A 14,069-nucleotide genomic window follows, 5' to 3' on the forward strand; every position below is an offset into this window, starting at 1 on the left:
CTTTATCTTAAATTAATCCATTTCTTTTTATCTTAAATTAACCATTTCCATAAATCTATTCCTTAAAGTAATCCATTTCTACAAATCTATACCTCGCCACGTGGCTGGTGGCTTATCAGCGTCTTCACATGCTGCTGGTCATGGCGGCGGCTGCAGCATCTCTGGTCATGGCGGCGGCTGCAGCATCTTTGGTCATTGCGGCGGCTGCAGCAGCGTCTCTTTCTGCCTTTGTCCTTTTATTTCTCCTCTCTGCTAGTCCCGCCTATCTTTCCTGCCTAGCCATGGCCGATCAGGTTTTATTTATTAACCAATCAGAACAACTTGACATACAGACCATCCCCCAGCACAGCCAAGTGCAGACCATCTCAAACACCTGCACTCAGGCCCATGGTCCTAATCATCCTCTATACGGACCTGCTGGGTAACGCCACAAGGAACCCAAGAAGGGCTCCCACAGGACATACAAATCATCCCACAGCACTTCCCTTTTTCTTTTTTTTTTTAAAAAAGGAAGGTTTTAACTTTTATACATCTCCAAAGCCAGCTTGGTATATTTGGGAATTTGGGCGTAGCTTCTCTTAACTACTTCCTGCTGGAGGGGGCGCTGTATCTTATGGGGACGCAAAGAATATTTAAGGATCATGGAGTAGTCCGTGAGGCTGTATCGTCTGAGCCAGTTGCCTTGAAACAATTCTGGATATTGAATCATCTGGGCCATGGTGTCATCAGAGACCTTCAGGGGGTCTTGGCTGGTCAAACCTGATGTGTCTTAATCTGGAACAAATCCATAGCCTCTGGCTTTCTGTGGAAACAACAGCAGAGTCTCCTTTCCAAAGTAACACATCCTTATATCCAAATTTTAAAGTCAAAGTATCTTTAATATATACATATTGGTTTAACTCAACATCTTTTACGATCAAATGTTTTTCTGCAGTTAAAAATCCCAAAGACAATATAATCCAAACTCTCTGTGTGATATCCATCTTTACATGGCTTATTTTTTATATTACTTTTACTTTCTCTTTAAAGACTTTATTTTTTTAAACTTTCTATTTCTTTATATAACTGTCTATGTTCCTTTTCCTCTCTCTTCCAAGCCTATGTACATTTTTACACACATTATAAACTGTTTCATCTGAATCAGTCTTATTGCAAACTTATTGCTTTAAACTATAGCCTTCTAAGCCTGAAACAGCTCTGTGGCTGCTGGCTCCGCCCCCTTCAGCTTCCCAACATGGCGGTGGTACGTTTTCCACCAGCTCTGGGAGCCATCGTGGGTCTGTGCTTTTATCCAAGCAGCGTGTAGCCCAGAAACCTTTTTTGTTTTGTAACTAGCAAAGGCTAAATCCACCACGCAGCTTAATGTGCCACTTGCAGAGGCCTCATTCCCGCCATACTGCAGGTCAAGCACACATGCCAGGAACCTGCCAGTAACTCAAACCGGCGGCTGCCGCTCATTTGAGAGAGAGAATTAGGAACTGTGGGGCGTTTACCGACGTCACCGTTCCTGGAGAACTTACTGACGTCACCGCTCCGTGTGTTGAGTTCTGAATCCTCTTTACCACCACGGGAGGATTCTTCTCAGATCACACTTTATTGGAGCGCCTCTTGGTTAAGGGACTTTGTCTTTAGTATTTTTTTTTTTTTTCATAACACCGGCCTTTATCCCTGTTCATTTGTCCTTTTTCTTTAGTCCCTCTTTTTTTTTTTCTTCCCTTTTTTTCTTTAGCCCCTTTCTTTTTTAGCCCCACGTTGGGCGCCATTTGTAGCTGGAGTTTTCCTGCCTTTCCCACAGTCAGGACAAACCTCTGCCACCCGCCAGTCCCACAGCCGCTCAGACCCAACCAAGTAAACACAGACACTTATATCCATTCATTTAACAGCTCGCAGAGTGGGTTTTGCCCTCCAGTTCTTCAAGGCCGAGTTTGCAGCACAGAGCCAAGCCCTCCCCGACAGATGACACACCTAGAAGCTCATTGGCCAGTAGCTTCCCGGTCTTGGGAGTGGTGACAAACACATCATCCAGACTTGACATCCAAGGGGCCTTCCAAATGGAAGGGTAGAACCCACCGAAAGGATAATTAAGTGCTTCAGTATGGAGGACACTCAGATGGAAGATCTCCGTGAATCTCCCTTTGACTAGGAAAAGTCTCTCTGAAATGATGTATTTAGGACAAGAGACAAAAAATAAAAAGGAGCCGGGCTCCCAAAGTGTAGGAGGCAGTTCTTTGAAGAGGGCACACTAGAGTATGCAAACTCCTATTGGCTGGGATGGTATTTTACTTACTTCATAGAGAACATATTTCCTATGTTAATTTTTTTTTTCCGAAAATAGTTTTAGGAGTTGAGTATTCCATTGTTCTAGTCTGACTGTGAAAACATAGACCAAAAACAACTCGGGGAGGAAAGGCTCTGTTTCATTTCACACTTCGAAGTTCATCAAGGGAAACCAGGGCAAGAGCTCAAAACAGGACCCTGAAAGCAGGAACAGAATCCAAGATCTGGAACTGGCTGGCTTCCCTGTGGCTTGCTCAGGAACCTTTCTCATACAGGCCAGGCCCATCTGCCTAGGGACAGCAATGTCCACAGTGGGACCAGTCCTCCTACATCAATTAACAACCAAGGAAGCACCCCACAGACATGGTGACAGGCCAATCTGATGGAAACAATTTCTCAATTAAAATTCCCTTTTCCCAAGTATGTCTAGGTTTGTGTCAAGTGGACAGTAAGGAGCACATCCATTCTCTAAACGTGATTCACTTTGTAAGCAATATCCTTCAAAAACAATTGCTAACTTTTTGCTTTTGTAAATGATGGTAGCATAGTTTCATATACAAATACATGATGTATGTGTGTGTTTCATATCACACACACACACACACACACACAACTTTTTTCAGGAAAAACTTCCAGGAGTGAAGCTACTATTTTTGTTTTCAAACCAAATTATTGCCCACAAAGATGGCCTGTATTACTGTTTTATTAACCAAATAAGAAATTCATTCTTAAAAAAAATTTTTTTTAATTCGGGCATGGTGTTGCACACTTTTGATCCCATGACTGAGGAGGCAGAGATAGGCAGATTCTCTGAGTTTGAGGCCAGCCTGGTCTACAGGGAGAATTTCAGGAGATCCTAGGATACACAGAGAAACCTTATTTCAAAAACAAAAACAACAAAGAAAGAAAAGAAGTCCATTCTAAAAGCAATTGTCTTTTGAGCAGCGTTTTTTAAAATGTAAAGTATTAAACTAATTTGTGATATGGAAAATAACTGATTACCGGGCAGTGGTGGTGCACATCTTTAATCCCAGCACCCAGGAAGCAGAGGCAGGCAGATCTCTGTGAGTTTGAGGCCAGCCTGGTCTTTACAGTGAGTTTCAGGACAGCCAGGGCAACACAGAGAAACAAAAAACAGAAAGCCTGATGTGGAAAAATGAGAAGAAATAAGATATGTTAGGAATAGAAATGACTTTATAATATGTAAACTGAAATATATGCATGATCAGTACAAAAGTACTTCTCAAGTGAGTTTACAGCTAGGAGAAAATTATTTGGGAAAAGTTGAAATTATTCTCTTACTTTATATCATAAACTAAACTATGTTCTAGATGGATGAAAAGGCTAAAACTAAAAGAGAACCTATCAAAAAACAAACAAATGCTGTACTCTTAAGAAAGGGTGTTTGCTTGAATCATAAAGGGAAAAGCACAAAAAAAGACAAAAAAGAAGATGTAAAGGAAAAGATCTATGCATCTACCTGTGCAACAACCAGATGTTTCTATTTCAGAAGTCCTATAAATGTAAATTCATCTTCTAAGAATAAATAAGTGCCACGAATGGTTTCACGATAGCTACAGCTAATGTGTTAAGTCCTTACAGGCATTCTGGGAAGTGCATAAATTATCTGTTTTTCTTTCTTTCTTCCTTTCTTCCTTCCTTCCTTCCTTCCTTCCTTCCTTCCTTCCTTCCTTTCTTTCTTTCTTTCTTTCTTTCTTTCTTTCTTTCTTTCTTTCTTCCTTCATTCCTTCCCTCCCTCCCTTGTGGTGGTATTCTAATTGTACTGAAATGTGATTTTGATTATATGTTAATAAATAAAGTTGCCCGGGGGTCAGAGCTATTAGAGCCATAGACAGAGCATGGCGGTGGTGGCACACGCCTTTAATCTCATAGATCTCTGTGTGTTCAGGGATACAGCCAGCATTGGAGACATATGCCTTTAAGACCTAGGGGGCTGTACATTCAGACAGTGATGAGGCAGTCATGTGTTTGGGTTTACAACCAATGAGAAGGCAGAATGACTGGAAAAGCGACTTACAGACAAGAAATAGGTCTCTTTCGGAAAGCTGGGACAGCAGGAGGAAGGGTGAGATTTTAGCTCTGAGCTCTGACCTCTCTGCTTTCTCTTTTACATTGTTTCTGTGTTTCTTATTTAATAAGAGGGTTGGTTACATCTACACTCCCTCCCTCCTTCCTTCCTTCCTTCCTTCCTTCCTTCCTTCCTTCCTTCCTTCCTTCCTTCCTTCCTTCCTTCCTTCTCTCCTCCTCCTTCTCCTCTGCTTCCTTTTTTACTTATCTACTCTTCACAAGAATCCTGTGATTCTATTACTTTTTACTCTAGTCTTTTCAATTACATGGTGGTTATTCTGTTCTACTTAGCAGAGATTGTTCTTAAAGGAGAAAATAACAACAAATGTAGTTTTGTGCATCTTAATTGGCTTTCATTTGAGAGTCTAGAATCGGGTAGCAATTGAGACCGAGCACGGTTCAGAATGTTTCCCTTTACCATATACACAGGTTGTCTGTCCAGCCAGAGAAGAGGAAATAGCAGACAGAAAGCAGAAGCGAGGTCCTGAGATGGATGGATTGGTTAAGTTTTGTGTTTACCTTTTTAATCTGTGAGTATTTAGTTATCTATGACTGGAGCCAAGCTACTGTGATTGGCTGAGACTTTGCCACCTGTTATAAGAGTAGGTTATGAGCCGGGCGGTGGTGGCGCATGCCTTTAATCCCAGCACTTGGGAGGCAGAGGCAGGTGGATCTCTGTGAGTTCGAGGCCAGCCTGGGCTACCAAGTGAGTTCCAGGAAAGGCGCAAAGCTGCATAGAGAAACTCTGTCTCGAAAAACCAAAAAAAAAAAAAAAGAGTAGGTTATAGTGTATGTCCACATCAGGTTGGAGTACATACAGTTCACTGTATGGAGAAATGTTTTTTATTGCTTATTTTTCTATTATTTTCATCTCTCTCTCTCTCTCTCTCTCTCTCTCTCTCTCTCTCTCTCTCTCTGTGTGTGTGTGTGTGTGTGTGTGTGTGTGTGTGTGTGTGTGTATATATAAGTGAAGGTGCCCACAACATCCCAGAGCTGTTGGGACCGCCCCCACCTCTCCAGATCAGGAGTCACAGGCAGTTGTGAGCCACCAAACATGGGTGCTGGGAACTGAAGTCCAGTCCTCTCCGAGAGCAGTAAACCCTCTTAACTCTCCCCAGTCCCCATGCATGGAGAAACCTTTTGGCTAAGTTAAAAATGTGTATGAAAACAGTTTTAGTCTGGTGTTGACTTAATGAACACTCCTACAGTCCACCAGAGTTGCCCCAGGGTCATGCAGCTGTGGTAAAATTGAGTAGAACAGGTCCCTGTGATTTGTCCATTTACTCGGGATTCTTTGTCCCCCATCCTCTTTTAACATTGCTTTCCCAGACACAAGCCGACCACTAGATAGTTATCTGCACATACATGGCCGTGGACTGGTGCAGCTCACTCACGCTCTCATCCCATCATCTCATCTCATCCTCAAGCTGTGGAGTGTAGTTTCACAGACATAGTCCCCTTGAGACACACGGGGAAGCACCAAGCAGGAAAATAAGACAATCTGATAATGAAAGAGAGCCATTCCGGGATCCTATCTATGTGTTCTCTAAGTACGGCCAACCAAGCGAAGATGTCGGTGGGAACTGGGGCTCATATCTAACCCTGGAATTAAAGATGAACACAACACCTGCAAATATAGTCGTAAACAAAGAGTCAGCCCTTACCCTGGCTCACCCATGAGCCTCCTGCATCTGTGCTCAGCTATTTACCAGTTGGAAACATGGTTCTCTGTAGTTCTTTTATTTTCATGGAGGAGCTGATATGGACTTAATCAGGACCGGACACTGCAAGCTTAAGTTATATATATATGACCCAGTAGTAGAACATTTGGTAGAAATGTTCCCCTTTTCTTTTCTTTGGGGAGCTGCGGCCTGGCTTACCCTTGGTTAGAGCTGTCTCTGTCATCTGCCTGGACCATAATAAAAAATCTTTCATGTACCCCTCTGGGTCACTAAAATGCACCCCAGTAACACCCTCTGACTTTCTCCTCTACTATCTGAGCCAGCCCAGGAGAAGGCACCACGGGAACTAGGAACAGAAAATATTATTAGAGCTTGTATCATAATTCCAGGAACTATCTCCATGAACTAAAGCAGAAGATTGATATGTTTATCAAGAAAGATAACACTTGTCAGCAAAGAGCCCTTTTCAAGCCCCGAGATAAACAGAGGGCGTCTCGGGGTTGCCCTCTTGGCTTGGTGCCTGGACAGGGCGTCTGTCCTCCTCCAGAGAGAATAGCCTGCTGACTTCATCCACTTCCAGTCCTCTCCCATGAAGGTTCCAGCTCTCAGTTGCAGGCTGCCACTTCCTCCATGTTTCTCTACTTTAAGGAACTACTCAAGGATGATTAAGAGTGTAGAAGGACGTAATTCCTCAGAAGAGATTTAAAAGGCTAGGCATGCGTAATATGGTTAAACAATGACTAACACTGGCCCGTGTAGTCTCTTGCCTATTCCTTTGGGCCATGGCATTGTTTAGACTAGCTTGAGGGCTAAGGGCAAGGGATCCCCAAGTGGCCCTCACTGTCAGACATCTCTTCACCATTTGTGGAAGGAGTGTAGGCCAAGATCTAGGTTCAGACCCTGCGTCTGCAGCGTGTTTTAGTGAAGTGGACTTGGACAAACTCCTTAACCTAACATAACCTTTTAGTTTCATTACCAGTTAAACAAAGATAATGTTTCCCACCCCTTAGAACAGTGGTTCTTAACCTGTGGGTCACAACCCCTTGGGGGATTGCATACCAAATATTTACATTACAGCTCATAACAGTAGCAAAATCACAGTTATGAAGCAGCAATGGAAATAGTTTTATGGTTGGGGGTCACCACAATGTGTGAGGAACTGTATTAAAGGGCCGCAGGATTAGGAAGGTTGTGAACCACTGGATTAGTTTTGATGGTTGATGATAAGACAGGCAATGGATGCTATTAGCATTTTTTAGAATTAAACATTTTTCCTGATTCCCCTTTCTGTCCTTCTCTTTTCTGAATAATAAAAAGAGTATCCCAGTAATAAACATGTGGGGTTTTTTCAAGAAAGTACCAAAGGAGCAATAACAAAAAACAACAGTCCCATAGCTTACCTTTTCCAAAACCTAGTCTCACTGGACCAAACAAACTATTTTCTAACATTTTCTTCTTGTTGTCCCATTTTTTTTCTAATCACATGCTTATATGGTTTTCTCCTTCTTTTAGATAAAATCGACATGACAAAAATAAAAATTCAAAGTGTAAAGAGAACCATCTGTCACTGCTGTGAACAGTGCCATTCAGGTCTCCTGATACTACCTACACTCTGAAGACTACCCCCCACCCCAGGATGCTGTGGTTAAAGACGTAAGAGATACTCAGCAAGGCCTGTTCTCAGATGAGGAGCCCTGGAAGAGCAATCTTGCTGCAAGAATGGCCCATCTGCATGGAGACCCACCCTTTAGAGGTCTCGTTGGACATTCTCTTGCCGTCCTTCTCTCCTGGTTTTGGTAACAGGGCCAGATAGGAATGAATTTGGATGTGCCCTCCACGCTTCTGCTCTATGGAACAGTTTAAGAAGAACTAGTTTCCCCTCCTTCCACTCCTCCCAATTCTCCCCCCACCTCCTCTCTCCCCCATATCCACTCTTCCTCCATTTCCCTTCAGAAAAGATCAGAACTCACAGGGGTATCAACAGAATATGTCACAACAAGTTACAATAAGACTAGGCACAAACCTTCACAACAAGGCTGGATGAGGTAACCGCATAGGAGGAAAAGGGTCCCAAGATCAGGCAAAAGAGTCACAGATACCCCTACCTCCACTGTTAAGAATCCTATTAAAAAAAATCAAGCTAGTAACCATAACATGTATGCAGAGGACCCAGTGCAGACCCACGCAGGCTCCATGAGTGTGGCTTCAGTCTCTGCAAGCCCCTATAAGCCCTACTCAGTTGACTTTGTGGCCTGTGTTCTCCTGGTGTCCTTGACCCCTCTGGCTCCTACAATCCTTCCTTCTCCTCTTCTGAAGGGTTCCCCAAGCTCTGCCTAATGTTTGGCTGTGGGTCTCTGCATCAGCTCCCATCAGTGCTGGATGAAGCCTCTCTGATGACTATAGTCTATGAGCATCATTAGGAATCACTTTTTTTTTTTTTCTAGTTGTGTTTGCTTCCGTCCTAGGTCTCTGAGCTATCCAGCCTCTAGTTCCTGGCCCTTGAGGCAGTGTCAGGGGTGGACTCCCTCTCATGGCATGGATCCCAAGTTGGGCCAGTCATTGGTTGGCCACTCCCACAAGTTCTGTACCCTAGCACATCTTGCAGGCAGGACAGAGTGTAGGTCAAAGGTTTTATGGCTGGGTTGGTGTCCTAGTCCTCAATTCTCGCTTAAAATTTCAGTAAAGCCCAGCAATGAAGCCCACTCAGCTCGGGCTTTGCTTTACTGGGAATTTTTTTTTTTTTCAGTGTCATTACTTGTCACTGGCTTATGCTAGCTTCTATGACTTCATGGTTCATTTTTGGTAGATAGTAGATGTCTATATTTTTTTCCATTTCTTAGATAAGTATGGTGGCATATGCCTCTAACCCCAGCATCTAGAAAGTGGAGGCAGGAAGATCATGACTTTGAGTTCAGTCTGAGCTACACAGTGAAACCTTATTTCAAGACAAAACCAACCAAACAAAACTCTCAAGGGCTAAGGCTCTAATTTAGAACCATAACATTTGCTTGGTGTGCATGAGGGGTCCAGCCTCATCATTGCAACAAGTTCATCTCTTCTAGGTTTTCTAATTTCCTGGCACACAGTTTTTCTTAATTGTACCTAGCAAATCTTTGTATTCTATAGTATCAGTTGCAATGTCTTCATTTTCTTTCTTTCTTCTCCTCCTCCTCCTGTTCCTCTTCCTCCTGTTCCTCCTCCTCCTGTACCTCCTCCTCTTCTTCCTTATCCTTCTTCTTCTTTTTTATGGTTTTTCAAGGCAAGGTTTCTCTGTGTAGCCTTGGCTGTTCTGGATCTCGCTCTGTAGAGCCAGGCTGGCCTTGAACTCAGAGACATGCCTGCCTCTGCTTCCCGTGTGCTGTACTAAAGGCATGTGCCGCTATGCCTGGCTGCAATGTCTCCATTTGCATTTCTAATCTTATTCATTTTAGTCTTGCCTCTATTTTCTTGGTTATTCTAACTAAAACTTGTTTAGTATCTTTACCTTCTCAAACACTCTTTGTTCTGTTGATCTTTCATACTTTTTTCCTATTTTGTTTACTTCTGTTTCGACCTTTATGTTTCTTTCCTTCTACTAACTCGAGATTTGACTCCTTTTTCTTTCTTCTAAATCTTTGAGATACATCATTTGGTTATGTATTTAAAATCTCCTCCGGAATTTTAATGCTTGCTAAACATTAGTGAAGCCCTGGGTCCCATACCTAGCACAGTACAAATTAAACGTTGTAGCCTGGGTCCCATAGCCACCTCTCCTAGCACAGTATAGATTAAACATTGTAGCTCACACCTATAATCTCCGCACTTGGGAGGTAGAAGCAGGGAGACCAGCAGTTCAAAGTCACCTTTGGCTGCATAGCAGGTGTGAGTTTGAGGACCTCCTGAGATACATGAGGTCCTGTTTCAAAACAACACCAGCCTGCTTTTTTTTTTTTAATGTAGTCCTTTGTTTCTATAAACATCCCTCTTGGCCAGGTGTGGCAGTCCATATTTGTAACCTCAATATTCTGAATACTGAAGCTGGAGGATCACAAATTTGAAGCCAGCCTTGGCTGCATTGTGAGATTCTCTATAAAAAAATCTGACATACAAAAACAAGCTATATTTCAGAGCTGTCTGTTGCTGATAAACGAGGAAAGCGGGTTATGTAACTGTCTCCATTCTGTAGAAAAGAGTCGGCTGTAATCTTCTCATTTTGTTTTTAGACGGGATCTCTTTATATTCCCAGATGTCCTGGAGCTCACTGTGTAGACCAGACTGTCCTCAAACTCACAGAGATCCTCCTGCCTCTGGATGCCTCTTTTGGATGCTGGGATTAAAGGCATGCATCACCATGCCCAATTTAATCTTATGTTTAATTTCAGGCCAGCCTGGGCTAAATAGTATGATCTTGACTAATGAAGAACTTAATTCTTGGTATTTCTTTGCTAAATGCCAAGAGTTTTAGTATGTTGTATTTCCATTCTGAGTTTTCTCTAGAAGTTTTTTAAATTTACTTTTTACTTCTTTGATGACTTGTTCATTCAAAAGTATATTGGTCAGTCTTCAAGTATTTCCATAATTTCTTGTGTTACTGAACTTATTAATGAAACAAAATTTAATCATTAATAAAACTTTAATTTATTAACTATTAATTAATAAATTATTAACATAAATAAGGATTTATATCAATAAGGATTAATAAAACTTATTAATAAAATAATTATTGTGTTACTAACTTCCAGTTTTATTGAATTGCAGTCAGAAAACATGTAGGACATGACATCAATCTTTTTTAAAGCTTTATTTTAAATTAATTTTTTTGAAAATTTCAAAGTTTTTTCTTTTACATTTTTGAATGTTTTGTCTGTACAAGCACCATGTATAGGCATTGCCTACGGAGGACAGAAAAATTACCAGATCCTCTGGAAATGAAGTTATAGAGTTGTGAGATGCTGTATGGATGGATGCTGGGGACCATTCTTGGGTCTCTAGAAGAACAGCAAGAACTTTTAACCTCTGAGCCACCTCTCCAGCCCTTTGTCTTATACAGTGTTTGTCCTAAACTTTTGTCTTGTCAGATACAAATGAACTATTCTTGCTCACTTTAGGCTTTCATTTGATTGGAATACAATTTTACTTGACACACACCAGAGCTATCTGGGAAGAGGGAACCTTAACTGAATAATTGCCTCCATCAAATTAGCTTCTAAGTAAGTCTGAGGGGGAATTTTCTTGATTAATGGCTGATGTGGGAAGGTCCATACCACTGTGGGAAGTGCCAGCCCTGGGCAGGTGGTCCTAAGTTGTATAGGAAAGAAAGCTGGGCAAGCCACGGAGGGCAAGTCACAGAGGGCAAGCCAGTAAAGAGTGCTCCTCTGTGGTCTCTGTTTGTGCCCTTAATCATGGACTATAATCTGCAAGCTAAAATAAGCCTGCTCCTCTTGAGGTCGTTTTAGGTCAGTTTTTAGCACAACAGAAGCCAGGCTAGGACACTAACCCTTTAGCTTCCAGCCCATCTGTGCCTTTCCTGGTGAGATGAGTCTCTGTTTGGCAGAACGGTCTTTGATTTTGTTAATGCTGTTTTCCTTTCAGCCAGCTCCTATCTTTTAATTGAAGAACTGATTCCATTCATAGTCATAGGTCTTGTTGATAGGTAAGGACTTCCTTCTGTCTTTTCTTTTTCTCTAGAGGTGTGTGTGTGTGTGTGTGTGTGTGTGTGTGTGTGTGTGTGTGTGTGCGCGTGCGCGCACACGTGCGTGTTGTCAGGAGCATTCTTTATTCTTCTCTTCCTCGTTTGTTTATCTTTGTAGTTTAGTGGTCTGCTGTATTGGTGATGTTTGATTATTTTTCATTTCTCTTTTGCATATCTACTCTTCCACTGGAATTTCTATTTTCATAGGCTTTTATGGTGGTGGTTAGCATTCTTTCATTTCTGGATGTAATGCCTGTAAGCATGTTATGTAAGGCTAGTCTCTGGTAGTGAACTCCCTTGGTTTCTTGTGTTGGAAGGATTTTTCTTTCCTTTATTTCTGAAGCATAGGTTTGGTAAGTACCGCAGTTATTTTGTTTCAGGACTTATAATCTGCCATTCCATTCTTCCCAGGCTACAGGATCTCTGCTGAGAAAGATGTCATTAACTGTGAGATATCTCATATGCAACCTGACAGTTTTCTCTTGCAGTATAATTTTTTAATTTTTTTTTTAAATTTTACATGTATGTGTGTTTTGCTTGCCCACATATAGGTGTACCACGCGCATGCCTGGTGCCCATGGAGGTCAGAAGAAGGCATCACATCCCCTGGAACTAGAATTATAGATGGTTGTGGGCAGCCATGTGGGTGCTGGGAATGAACCGGGATCTTCTACAAGAGCAACAAGTGCTCTTAATCACTGAGCTATCTCTCCAGCCCCTCTTGCAGATTTTAAATTGTTTCTTTGTTTCATGCTTTTGATAGGCGAAGATATGATGGATCACTACACCTGTTGCATTATTGGCTATTGATAGATGCTGTGGGATGGGAAGCTGCCGTCTTCAGTTGTGTATCCAGTGCTGAGCCCACGGGACTCCAGGGATAGCTCCAAACCCATGGTTAGACAGACCTGGTTAAATGCAGTGGGCCACAAAATAAAACTAATAGAAAGAGATTTGTAAAGAAGAGGCAGGTAGACAGGGGTAGTAGGGAGACAGGAGAAAGTGGGGTATGCGTGGTCAGTATATATTATGTGCAATATGTAAAACTGTCAGAGAATCAATTTAATTTTTTTAATGGGGGAAAAAGAGTTTGCCTCGAGTCACAGAAGAGACACTGAGTGTTTGAACATGCTGAGCTTGTTAGACTATAGGGCCTTTGGGTGTTGGACTGGGTGCATTCTGCATTATGAGATGGCCTGGCCCTCTTGGGGCCAAGAACAGAAGGTTATGATTTGAATGTGACCTGCTCCCCATAGCCTCAATTGTTGGAATACTTGATTCCAATCTGGTGCTGCTGCTTTGGGAGGTTTGGGGGCCTAGCTGGAGAAGGCAGGTCACTAGGGGACAGGCTTTAAGGGGTAGAGAGCCTGCCCTGCTTCTCGTCTGAGATCTCAGCTGTAGATGGAGTTCTCCTATGTCCACCCGGCTCCTGCAGCCGCTCAGACCCAAGTAAACACACGGAGACTTTCATTACTTATAAACTGTATGGCCGTGGCAGGCTTCTTGTTATCTAGTTCTTATATCTTAAATTAACCCATTTTTATAAATCTATACCTTGCCACATGGCTCGTGGCTTACTGGTGTCTTTACATCTTACTTCTCATGGCAGCGATGGCTGGCAGTGTCTCCTGACTCAGCCTTCCACTTGCCAGCATTCTCCTCTCTCCTTATCCTACCTATACTATACTTCCTGCCTGGCTACTGGCCAATCAGCATTTTATTAATCAATGAATCAGAGCAACACATTCACAGAAAGACATCCCCAGCACTCAGCTTTCTGGTCAGTGCCATACATCAAGCTGTGTTACACAGTTGCTACCAAGGACCCCGGCCACTTCAACCTTTCCCACCATGCTCAACTATTGCTCCAAAAGAAGTTATTTCTACAGGTGTTCTGGCACAACGAGGAAAGTAAATAGCACATAGTGCTCTGTTGAGATTGCCCATCTTCAGGACCAGGTGTCTCTACCACTTTTATGTACCTTTATAGTAAGCAACTTTCTCCCAAAGATGTGTTCTGGGATGTTGTTATGCAATGTTAGCTTTATTTACCATAGTGTGATCTCCCCATAGCTTCTTGGGCTACCACTACTGACTATGAGCATAATATATATTTAAAGTGACAAAGTCAGAGAGACCCTCTGCCTTTCTTAGTCATGCAGGAGCAGGAGTCCACTCTAGGAGTTTGAGCAAGTGTGGTGCAGACAGCAGCTTGGCGAGGGTAACACTGTATGGCTATTCTTCCACTGGAACTGGAGACCCCTATTAAGTGATGGCGCTTCCTCAGCATGCTGATGCTGACTCTGCTGCTAACAAAGCCATTCATCGCTAATAGCCACAACGGTTGCAAT

This window comes from Peromyscus leucopus, chromosome 12, assembly GCF_004664715.2.
Source record: "Peromyscus leucopus breed LL Stock chromosome 12, UCI_PerLeu_2.1, whole genome shotgun sequence".
Classification (NCBI taxonomy): Eukaryota; Metazoa; Chordata; class Mammalia; order Rodentia; family Cricetidae; genus Peromyscus; species Peromyscus leucopus.